The sequence below is a fragment of the Octodon degus genome, unplaced genomic scaffold (genome assembly GCF_000260255.1).
Source record: "Octodon degus isolate 3935 unplaced genomic scaffold, OctDeg1.0 scaffold00084, whole genome shotgun sequence".
Classification (NCBI taxonomy): Eukaryota; Metazoa; Chordata; class Mammalia; order Rodentia; family Octodontidae; genus Octodon; species Octodon degus.
In genome coordinates this window covers 717,431-729,411 of record NW_004524660.1, presented here as the reverse complement: position 1 = coordinate 729,411, position 11,981 = coordinate 717,431, and the positions used below count along the sequence as shown (strand labels likewise).

The 11,981-nt window shown below is 36.2% G+C and overlaps 1 protein-coding gene across 1 annotated transcript in view; it reads left to right on the top strand.

Annotated features, from left to right (window-relative positions):
- Positions 1 to 2,678: 2,678 nt before the first annotated feature.
- Cd53 (CD53 molecule) overlaps positions 2,679 to 11,981 on the top strand; it is a 27,703-nt gene continuing 18,400 nt past the window's right edge. Inside the window, exon 1 of the mRNA XM_004636892.2 lies at positions 2,679 to 2,826. The gene's annotated coding sequence lies outside the window, so the exon portion shown is untranslated. The remainder of the gene's footprint in view (positions 2,827 to 11,981) is intronic.

Sequence of the window (11,981 nt, the reverse complement as noted above, 5' to 3'; positions counted from 1 at the left end):
CTTTCCTAAGTTCATTTATGAGTTGGCAGCAGGCTTGAGTGAGGGCAGTGATTAAGCCCTGGGGAGAAGAGTTCATAATGGCATTTCCTAATTGTCTGTTATTCTGAAAAATGCTTCCTGAGAGTAACCACACACACACAAACACACACACACACACACACACACACACACACACGCACACATGCACGCATGCACGCACATGCACATGCACACTGCTCCATGATCAAATAAGTCTGGGAAAATATGAATAATATAGTCCCTACTTAGTGAATACAAACTGCAGTAATGAACCCTTTGGGGCTGGAGTGCATCTCAGTGGCAGAGTATTTGGCTAGCATGTATGAAGCCCTGGGTTTGATTCCCAGAACCACAAACAAACAAAAAATGGAAACAAAACAGCTAAATTTTTATTTTGATTTAACTCAGTTGCCCTTAGGAGTCAGTCCTTGGTATAGATTACTTCAGAATCTGAATGTCACAAAGTGAAGGAAGAGGAAGAGGATTACTTTCTCAGTTGCATGTTTCCAAGTCAAGCCCTGAAGAGAGTGTCATGCATCTGTTCCTTTATCAGATAAACAAATTTGTGCTCAGTGATTGGTTCTGAGTGTCACAACTGGCTAGTAATATATTTGAATTGATGTCAAATTTCTTGACCTTTTCAAGCTAAAAAAAAAAAAAAAATCCAGTAGATGCAATTTCAGTAGTAGAATTAAAATTAGAAATATTTTTGTCAAAATCTCCCTGCCACAGTATTTCCCAAATACCATTCTCTGTAACTTTATATTTTGGTTCTAGTTCTGCCAGTTTTTAGTTGTACAATCTTGAGTAAATTATCTAAATTATCTCTCTCTCTCTCTCTCTCTCTCTCTCTCTCTCTCTCTCTCTCTCTCTGCATTTTAGGGAAGGGACTATGGGGTTTTCAGGGTTTCACTACTAGGTTGGACTCATAGTGATTTTTCTGTTTACAGCCTCTCAAGTGCTGGGATTATAGGTGTGTGCCACACGCCCAGTCTCCCTGGGATTGAACCCCAGGCCCCTGAGCCTGCTTGCAGGCACTTTAATCCACTGGGCTATTTGGCAGGCCCTTATCTAATCTCTTTGAAGCTCTATTCTCACATCTAGAAGTGCAAATATAAAAGTACTTAATAGGATTATTTTTTTCTCATTAACTTTATTGAAAAACAATAATTATATAGCATATTAAAAATTGTAGCCAAATATTGAAATGTGAAAGATGTGAGATGTAGACAGTGAATTTTAGAGAAATATTTCTGGAATAAATAGTGTGAGGTAAATAATAGATTGCACATTGTAAATAAATTATTTACAAACTTAAATGAATGTAACAATAAAAATTATCCAGGGGCCAAGAGATAGCTCAGTGGAATAAGCACTTCCCTGGCAAGAAATTTGTGCTCAATGATTGGTTCTGAGCAAGGGCCTAAGATCAATCCCTAGTTCTGTCAAAAAAAAAAAAAAAGTTCAAAATAAAAATGAAGAAGAAAGAATTTACAGATCAGTCATATAATAGTTCACTCCCTAATATAGTTTTTATTAGTTGTTACTATTAATTAATAAACTGTGGCTGAAATATTGAGATTTGCTGAAGATCTCACAGCTAGCAGAGATAAAAGTAAGACTGAAACCCACCTCTTTGCTCATAATCTGTTACTCCCTTTACTAGGCAAATTATTTTTACTGATGCACCTTGATTCATGCCTTGGAGACCATCACTGACAATAACCTCACATAAGGACAAACTTACTTTTTTTATAATTTTATTGAGAAACAAATAGCAATGAGACAGTTTCAAATCAAATTGGTAGGACAGTTTCAATAATTAACACATTGCATACATTCTTCCTAATGGTTAATTGCTGTACAAGATGCGGACATGATATCCTATTTACAAACACCATTAGAAAAAAATCCCTCTATTCATTAAGAGAATGTAACTATATATCTATCCTGTGTATCCACTTTGAATACACAGATACAAAATAGACATTCATCTGTATCCCCTTTTTTTGTTAAGTTCTGTTATTTGAATATTATAGGTGTGTAAACTCAGCAAAATATTCTAAAAGAGTCCAGTAGCCCATAATAGTATTGGGTCTTCTGCTTGATTGGCAATGTCAGAAATTGTTGACCTGAGTACCCTATAGCTCAACATAACAGACAAACTTATTTTTAACACAGCAAAATCTGAAAGTGATGTCCAGTCAAAGTGAATCTTATGGATTACATAAAGTCCACTGCAAAGAGTGTGGGAGAAATGTGTATACTTTAAAAGACATTTCTAAGTTTCAATCCTAGAAAACATATAAATATTGATTTAGTACTTAGCTCCAATATCAGTCTACCTGAATGGGAAACTTGTGGTAAGGCCAAGAATACCTATTCCTGAACAGTTTCACAGGTAATTCTGAGATGCCATGTTTGTTTAGAATCACAGGTCTTCTCTAGACAAAAATAATCATCCAAATTACCACAAAACTCACCATGTCTCTCAGATTAGCGTTGGGACCGACTTGGTCTCCAAGTTTCTTTGTTTCGCAGAAAGTAGTTTAGGGTGGGTTGCTGGAGGAAGCTTCTGCAAAGCGGGGGGATGGGCTGAATCTCTGAGGCTAAGAAGGTAGACTCAGCCTCACTTCCTCCCTCTTCTCGTCTGGCTTCCTGTCGTCACAGTATGATCACATTTTTTTTCTCTTTACTTCTCTTTTTACACAAATAGCCCGGACATCTGTGTTACCAGTCTTGTTGTGGCCACCTCAAAGATTATAACCCAGTCCTGCCTGAAGGACTGAGGCAAGGTGCGTGAGAAAGGTAAGACTGATTACTTTTCAACCTTGTTTGAGTGTAAATCTCTGACCAATTCTGTGTAGTGTAGGGTAGCTTTTTAGGAGTCTCCACGTGTTCCACTAGTAACTGTAAAATCTTTTGTTTATTTGGACAGGATATCATGTCTGCATCTTGTACTATGAATAACCACTAAGAAGATAACAATATGCAATGTATTAATTATTGACACTGTCCTATTAATTGGTTTTGAAACTGGCTCATTGCTATCTGTGTCTCAAAAATCCTTTGTTTCATAACTATTTAGTACTGCAAGTAAAAATAATCAGAAATATGTTAGTAACATTGAAAGAGGTAGTCAAGTCAGAAATACTTTGACTTAACCAGTTTCCCATTATCTGCTATGACTTTGGGTCTAGCAATTTACATGCTTGAATTACTACAGAATGCGAATTACTTATTGTATACTGTAGTTTCTGGTGCCTGTAATTTTCTGTGTGAGTTGAAGTTCAGGAGATTTCCTATGTACTTTTGTCTTTAGAAGATTGGTCTTGTGATTTTTAAAGTAGGAAGAAACCTTACAGTCAAAGAGATGTAGAAAGGCAGCTGGGAAATGTAGCTCTTCCCCATTTCAGAAATTTTCAAAAGTAATGAGACTCTGTATGGAAGTTTGTCTAAAAATCACAACACAAGAGGTGTTATGTAAATTTACTATAAGAGGTAAAGGCTAGATATCCCTAAGGATATTTATTACATTGCCTTTCAAAGATCAGAAAGAATATTGTGATCTGCAGTGCTCCTCCAAATTAACTTATTCTTGGTATACAAAACATGAATATTGATAAATATTGCATTTAACATACATATGAAAAGCAACCCACAAAACTTGATACAACATTAATTTCTAATTCCTTGGCTCGGGTTAATGAAGTTGCAAGGAATCATCAGCATGGCAGTGCAACTTTGGTTCTGACTTTTGGTGACCACCGTAGTAATTGCTGGTCACTAATGGAAACTTTATATCAGATCTTTATTCTTCAAAGATCTATGAAAATCTCCTATGAATATGTCCTAGAATAGATAGGATCATCTTCTGTGACCTCACCCACCCACCTAAGAATGACACATGGGGATTTGGCAATTTGGCAGAGGGCTTCAGATTCCCAAAACATGTCAGGTACTGTTCAGCTTTGAACTTGGAAATAAAGACCAGACTTTAAATACATTCACTTATTGATCATCTCAGTCAAGTATTTACTCAAGCCAAACACTTTTAGGATGTCCTGCTGTGAGAAGTGTTTAGGTACAAAGGAAGTATTTCCCCACAAATAGTCTTGGCCCTAAAGAACTCCCGTGGAAAATCAGAAATATATTCCTTACAAGTTCTTTGGAAGAAAGTTGAGCCAAAAAACAACATTTCTGGCAGTATGAACAATGTGTGTCTTTCTCAATCTTCAGTGGATCTCTACTGTTTTGAAACCATGGTGGAATAGGGGTAGAAGCTGAACTGAAACATGATTTCCGGAGATATTTCCTGTGTGGGCCAGTTAAGCGTATTTAGCTTTTCATTTAAAAATGAAAGCATGAGGGGATTTTTTACCCACAGCAAACTATTCCAAGACCATTCCTTCACAGCTGTTGTCATCACTACTTAAATTATCTCACTTTTGTCCCATCAATAAGAGGTACGAAGGAGAAAGGAGGCACTCTGTTAGTCCTTAGTTTCTTATGCTCTCTGGTTAATGCCTGGCCACCCAGAGGCTCTCAGGCCCCTGTTGAAAGGGGCCTGGAACATGCCAGTGGCCAGGCATTCTTCTCAGTTACACAGACACGGAGTGAACTGGCATGATACTTGTGAATATCAAAGTGCCTGTCATGGAGAAAAGTGACAAAAATACAGAAATATAACTCAATATGTTTTTTAATATAAGGGCAGGAGAATGTGTATAATATGAAGGAAGAGTTTAGAAATGTGTCAAAGACTCCACAGGAAAGTAGTGGCTGCTTGGGTTCATTTTCATTTTAATATTTATTTATTCATTAATTTATTTAGTTTGTATTTAAGGGAAGGGTCTCCAAGGTGTTCAGGGTCTCACTAGTAGATCAGATTCATAGTGATCCGCTTGTTTACAGCCTCCCAAGAGCTGGGATTGCAGGCGTGCGCCGCCAGCCCGGTTTCAATTGTCATCTCCGCACACCTTGGGGGCGGGGCCGGCCTAGCAGGCCCAGGGATCAAACCCTGGCCCCTGTGCCTGCTTGCAGGTGCTTTAATCCTCTGAACTATTTGGCCAGCCTTTTAGTTCATTTTCAGAAGAGTGATCTTCCTATGGAGACCGGAGATAATGATATTCCAGACAGAGTGTGATGTAGGCAAAATTAAAGGAGTATGAACCTCTAGCATGCTGGAAAAGAAATCAAGTAAGATAAACTGCAATATAACAAGTCAGATCATGTGAAAGGGAAAGACCCTTCTCTTAGCGCTTGAAAATGAATGGCAAAATTATTGAATAAACAGGTCTCAGTCTATCCTTGGGCAGATGTCCAAATGACAGTATTAATGAGATGCCGCTTTGAACGAGGATGAAGAGGTGGATTTTTTTTTTTTTCTCTTCAACATAAATTTTCCTTTAGATCAGAAAGGAAGGGTGGAGCTTTTGTGAGGTTAGAACCACTCTCTTTTTCTCAACTTCCGTTCTAAGAACTTCTATGTTGATTTAGTTGCAGTGGTTTTGTGTTCTTAGCCTATGTACCTCCATGCAGCATCCACTTTGTGTAGGTCATTCTGTGCCTATGAGTCGGGCAACTGCCCTTAAGTAGCTACCAGGATCAGCTGCTACTCTAGATGCTGAATGCTGGAGCAACGTAACACAGAGAAGCCAGACAGCTGTGCAGAGCTAGATTCTGTGTGGCTGCTGCAGCAGAGGAGAAGAAAACTGCTGCTGAAAACTCATCATTTTGGGATGGCAGTCTGGAAGCAAGTTTTAGACAAGAGGAAGATGTTCATTTCCAAAGTCCAAGAGTGGCCTCTGCTCAGAGTGGAGATGGTGAATGTGTGTGGCGGGTTGTTCAACACGTTTTATCTACTGATTATCCATTTCACAAAGAGACAGTAGCATTCTTAGCCAAGTAGTAGCGTCAATAATGATAGTTATGGCCAAGAATTGGCAAGAAAAGTGTCGTATTTCTATAATCATTTACAATGAAAGATCTTTTATAAATGAAAGGAGGAATGAGAAATGGAGGGAGGGTTAAGGAAGGAAGGGAAAGCAGATTGAAAAAGAAGAATGGAAGTAAAAATTGAAATAGCACTTTTTCAAAAGGGAAGGGGAAGAAGAGTTGGAAGGAACACAGAGGAATAGAAGGGGAAAAGGACAAAAAATTACAATGCATCATGGACATGTACAAACTCCCCGTGATAAATGTAATCATTACATATTGTACACACATACTACTAAAATAAAATAAAATAAAGTTAAAATCAGAGTGCTATACTACAAATGTTAGAATGTAGGGAGGAGTCTGTGCTTTTTCACCTAAGAAACAGATTTAGTTTCATCACAGTCATGTAGTCTGATGTCTGATGGCCTGTAGCAGAGGTAAAAACCTAGAATATGGCTGTTCACATTGGGGTGTGTGATTATGCCTTGAATCAATTTGAAAAGCTCCAGAAAAACCAGGCAGTCCATTTCATCTTCACAAGAATTTTAGGTATATTTATGAAGATGATTCTGTATTCTAGTATATCATTTTGGGCATGGACTAGTTTGTATCTCTTCACATTCATATTCTGCAGGATTTGTTTATAATATATGTAAATACGTACTGCTTGTTATGACATACCAATTACTGCCATAATGTCTCTCAAGTAAATGTTTGTTTTAAAAAAAGGGTAATAAATGAAAACAGGAGACAAGAAAAAAAAAGTCACAGTACTGTCCTACTACAATGCTGTATGTGGTTAGATTTCTAAATTTCTGTGTAAAAATATGTAATTGTTTATTCCTATTTTTTTTCAAACTTGAGAGATATGACATTAAGTTCAACTTTCTAAAAACTAGGAAGTCAATAGAACAAATTACTTAGCTCTGTAAAAAAAGAATTTAGGGAGGAATTTAGAGATTATTTAGCTTCCAATAAAATAACTTACAGTGAAAGACCAATAAATGCTGGCTACTACAATATTCTAAACTATTTTCAGTTGGAGTGACTTGTCCAAAATCACAAAATTACTTAAGTAGCTATCTAAATTGCTCATGTTTTGTTATGGAATATGCACTTTACTGCTTTTTCTTAGAGATTTCTATTTAGTTATTTCTTTATTTATATTTTAAATCCTGAGGGCAGGGTTGGCATGGTATGTGCTGCCGGGGATTGAACCGTGGTTCCCTGCAGCTGCCTAAGCTTGCCTAAGCAGGCACTTCAGTTTTTTATTCACTTTTTATTCATTTTAATGAGAAAAAATAAAATAGCAATGAAACAGTTTCAAAACATGTTTGTAGGACAGTTACAATAATTAATACATTGCATATTGTTGTCTTTGTAGTAGTTATTCACAGTATAAGACGCAGACATGATCTCTTGTCTAAACAATATTAGTATAAATCTTTCTTATTAAACTAAGAGAAAGTAGCTGTATATTTATCCTATCTTGTATATACATATATATTTTTTTCACAGCAAAATGGTCCTTTATATCCTCCTTTTCTGTTTTTTTGTTTTTGTTTTTGTTTGTTTGTTTTGGCAGAGATGGGTGTACTATTGCTGATAGAGAAGCTATACCTGGTTCCAGGGTAAACCCTGAGGGGATTTGACTGACCTTATCAGATAGCAAAAGTTACATTTTTAGTTATATAGCTCTTGCTTTAACTTGGTTTTTACCATCCAGCAGAAAACTGTAACCGCGAGGTATAAAAAAAATAAAGCTACATTAATATTCTGAGCTGTAAAAGGCTCAAGCCAGCAACTTCGGATAAATGCCAGGTGAGCTGATAACTCACTACTACTATGGACTATTGGACTATATTGTCTTATTTTGCTGAATTCAAATACCTACAGTCTTGGGACTGGCAGCAAGTATGAAAAGGTCATTTAAAGACTTCTCCAAATACAGCTTCTCTAAAAGCAAGCACTTTAGATTGCTGAGCTATGTTGCTGGCCCGGAAACTTCTAAAGTGGCAGTATTAGAATATGTTCCTTGTTTACATAAAGAAAATGTCAGTACATTTTAACATAATCCAACATAAAATATGTAATTACAAATGGAGTTGATCTGAAACTAATATAATAACAAATCAGATATTTAATATATATTTACCAAATCTTTGACATATTATATTTAAAAAATACTAGATTGAGAATAAGAGTGACAAATGATTTTGACACTTTATATCTTTTAAAAGTTGCCCTAGTAAATTTGAATTATTACTTAATGTGCATGTTATATTAGAAAAAAATTTGAGACCTTAAAATTATTTCATGGTTCACTTTTCTAAAAATAGCTATTATATTATGTCAGTATTTATATTACTAAGGACCTAAATTGTAATAATTTGGGGATTAGAATACCTTGGGTCATTTTACCATTTTAAAAAAGTTTTGTTGGTGGTTTTACTTTTTGACAAATATTTAGAACTATAGAGAAATTAAAAAAAAGAAAATAGTATGAGTAATTTCTAAGTCCCCAGAACAAGGTAAAATACCTGTATTTCCTAAATATTATCATTTTATTATATTTCTTTTATTTTGCCTGGTTTTCTCACAGGACAGTAATCACTAATATAACTTTTTAAAATGTACAGAAGTATGTACATCTCTACAAACAAAAGATCATCTAATATAATTACTTTGCAGTGGTCTAAATCAGGAAACTAACACAGACAGTATACTATTAACAATATATAGATTTTATTGAGGTTCTACCCTTTAACCCCATTAACATTATTTATAGTAAAAAGAACTCTCTGATGACATATTGCCATTAACTACCATGTCTCTCATTTAAGCTGAAGACTTCTGGAATCTTTCTTTTTGTTTCATATCATTGATATTCTTGGAGTAAAGTCTAGTTATTTTATAAAATGTCTCCCTATTTTGTTTCTTTAATATTTTCTCATGATTAGATTCATGTTAACCAAGCTGTTGATAGAATTACCAAAGAAGCAGCTTTTCTTATTTCATAGAGTTCTGCTTAAGTTGGATATAACTTGCTTAAGTACATAATGAACATGCCTGTACAAGAAGGACACTCTAACACACACAGCTACATATTATAGGATAAGAAAGACATCTAGATATATGAATCTTTATAAGATGAAAACAGAATAATAAAAAAATAACAATGTGTTGATAAAAACAGGAGATTTGAATGATGTGAGGCAATGGTTGAGAAAAGATGACACAGAAGCAAAGAAGGGAGACTTCTAGAAGGCAAAGAAATGGATTTTCTTTCTGAATCATTCAGAAAATTAATACAGCTCTGTCAAAACTTTAATTTAGATTTCTGGCATTTAGATCTGTGAAAAGAGGGGCTGTTATTGTTTAAGCCATAAATTTTGTTGCATTTTGTGACAGTAGGGAGGAAAACTAATACACAGTGTCTTTGTTTGCTGGAGTTCTGTCTTCTATATTACTCTGTCTTGCAAACCACAGACAACTTTGTCTCCTTAGAATCTCAGTTTTGTCTCTGCAACAAGGGGAATCTCCCAGGATTCCCTTCTCTGTCTCAATGTCTTAAAATTGTCAATGCAGTAAACTGGAACAATCATAGAATGCATACATTCATTCATGTTCCCTCTTACAGGGGCCACTGTTCTTTACTGTTTTGTGTCCATTGTCTTGTTAACCACCGTTTTGTAATCTGTACATTTGTTTCCAGTAAGAGGGTAAACTTAGTCCCTGTTTTATTTTCACTCACATAAAAGGGGAAAATTTAATTTTGACACTATATCTTATTTATTTCAATATGCTCAAAATATTATCATTTCAAGGTATAATCCATACAAAAATTCTAGTATAATCTTTTTGTGCTGAATCTATATTATATATTTTTATTAATCTTAATTCAGAATGGCCAAATTTTAAATGCTCAAAAGAATAACACAGCAGTAGGTTATTGGGAAACATGATAACCAGTATTTAGTTGTTCAAAAGGATATACTCATTTAAATATGTCAACTTAAACATCAACAACTCCAAGAAATAGTCTTGATTAATTCAACTAAAAATATTTCAATTTCCATACTAATTGCTTCTTTTCTTAGGGATGTATACATTTGGTTCTTTTATTGCTTGCCAATTATTATGCAAAAGGTCAAAATAACAATTTGAAAGAATTTGGAAAAGAGGGTGGCTAGATGGCACAGTTGTCTTGACTAGCTTCTCTATGGATGGGACAAACTATGTCCCATCCACAATTTAAATGAAGAGAGGTTATTTTGGCTATCATTTCAGTCTATTGTCAGCTAGCTCCGAGACAGAGAGGACACAGAGACACAGAGAGACAGAGAAAGAGAGAGAGACCCAGCTATGAGAAAACACTCTTCTGTCACACTCTGAGTGACCCACATGTTCTGCCCATACCACACCTCCAAGCATTAGAAGGACATTTTAGACCTGAGCCATAACATTTCCCCCCATCTCCAGTAGCCCCATGTGCATCTCATTTTGCAATATTCATTTAGTCCACCTCTAAGAGCTGCAAAATTATTAACAGTTCCATTAGTGCTGATAAGTCAAACCCAAAGTGTCACTGAGACTCGAGGCAAACACTTAGCTATATGGACCCATTACAATAAAAAAAGACAGTTACCTTCCTGTTCCAAATGGGAGAAAAGAGAATACACAGAAAGTGGACAAAACAAAAACTTAAACCAAACAAGGCAAATATTAAATCCTGTAGCTGCATGTCTAGAATCAGGGTAGGTTTTGGTGAGATGTGAGCTCCAAATGGCTTAGGCAGCTCTGCCCCAGAAATATCAATGATTGTAGCCAACATGGCACCTCTTTTAGGCTGAGATTGTTCAGTGCCTGTGGCTTTTAAAATATTTAGCAGACATTCTATAATTCCAGGTTCTAAAACCTTCTGGAGTCTCTACTTCACTTTCAGTTTCAGTCTCAAAACTTCATGCACTGTATACTCTGAGGCTCACTGCTTAGACTCCTAGGCCTTCTGCAATTTGAGTGAAAATCTACCTGATTCCACAACCTTCACTTGTAAAACCAGCACCACATAGATGATGCCAGGATCACAGCTTCAGGAGCCTCTGAGTGCTTAGATGAATGAATTTAGGAAGCATTTCACTGTGTAGCCCGAAGTCATCAAAAATCCACAGGGATTTTTTTTTTTTTTTTTTGAAATGAATGGCTTATGCTTTTGCACTCTGAAAGGTGTGGTTTTGTTGATTCCTGAGACCTTTAACTATCTCATTGTTCTGATGCAAAGTACATGGTTTCTTTTTAATGCTAATTTTTTCAGAAACCACATTCCCATTTGCCCCCATTTTTAGATGTTTTTTTTCTGATGAAACTGCAAACATGAAGTGCAAACATGCACTTTTTATTTTTATTTTTCATTATTTCATGTATTTAGTACAGGGTCTACAGGGTCTACAAGGTCTCACTATGTAGAATGCATACATTCATTCATGTTCCCTATAGTGATTCTCCTGTTTTCAGTCTCCCAAAAGCTGGGATTACAGGTGACTGCCACCACGCTCAGTCTCAATCACCTCTCAGCACACCCCAGGGGCAGGGCTGGTACAGCACACTGGGGATGGAACCCCAGGCACTGTGCTTTGCCTAAGCAGGCACATTATTCTGCTGAACTATCTGGCTGGCCCTTTATGTACTTTTTTGTTCCTGACTTTTGCTCTTGATCTGGCTAAAAGCAACTAGTAGTACCCGTGCAACAGTTTGAATGTTGGGTTGCTTTGAAATTTTGCTTTCCAGATTAATTATTCCACCATCTTTAATTTCAATCTCCTACATAGTTTTAAGGAATAATTAAAACACAGACAAGGGCTAGACAGATAGTTCAATAGATTAAAATGCCTGCTTAGGCAGACGCAGGGACTGGTGTTCAATCACTAGCACCATAAGCTGTGCTGGCCCTGACCCTGGGGCACATTGAGATGACAACTGAGTTGGCATGGTGGCATGCACCTGTAATCCCAGTACTTGGGAGG